The following is a 582-nucleotide window of genomic DNA, read 5'->3' as shown; positions in this document are numbered from 1 at the left end:
TGAGAATCTTATGATTATGCTTCGATGACCACCATCCTGGTTCCGTTTCCCGACACGGTGCATCACATAAAGTGCGTCGCTGAGCTTGCCACGGATGTCAGGAGCCACATGGTCAAGAATATTCAAAACAGTCAATTGCAGATTCTCATTCTTGGTTTCAGGAACCCCGTGCACCTTTAAACACCAATGACGACTGTACCGCTCAAGCTGCTCAATCCGTGATCGCACGTCCTTGTCTGAAGATTGGAGCTCTGTAATGTCTCTAGCAATTCTGCACATCTTTTCAGAGTGCTCATTAACATCAGAAACAAGCTTCTGCACCACCAAGGACAGGTTGTCAACGGCTTTCGTAGTAGCATCGGTCGAGTTCTCGATGGAGATGAGTTTCTGGAAAGTAGCATCTTGTTTAGAGGACAACTCTTGAATGGCATTCAAAATGTCAGCAAAATCACCGCTCTCATTCTACTTTTTAGTTTTTTTAGAAGGAGGACTTTTTGCAGGAGATGCTGGAAATGGTGTCGCCAAACAATGTTTCATATCACGAATCGCATCAGCCGATGCAGGAGGGTCAGCTAGCACATC

This window comes from Cyprinus carpio, chromosome B3, assembly GCF_018340385.1.
Source record: "Cyprinus carpio isolate SPL01 chromosome B3, ASM1834038v1, whole genome shotgun sequence".
Lineage (NCBI taxonomy): Eukaryota > Metazoa > Chordata > Actinopteri > Cypriniformes > Cyprinidae > Cyprinus > Cyprinus carpio.
Note: the sequence above shows the minus strand (reverse complement) of the source record.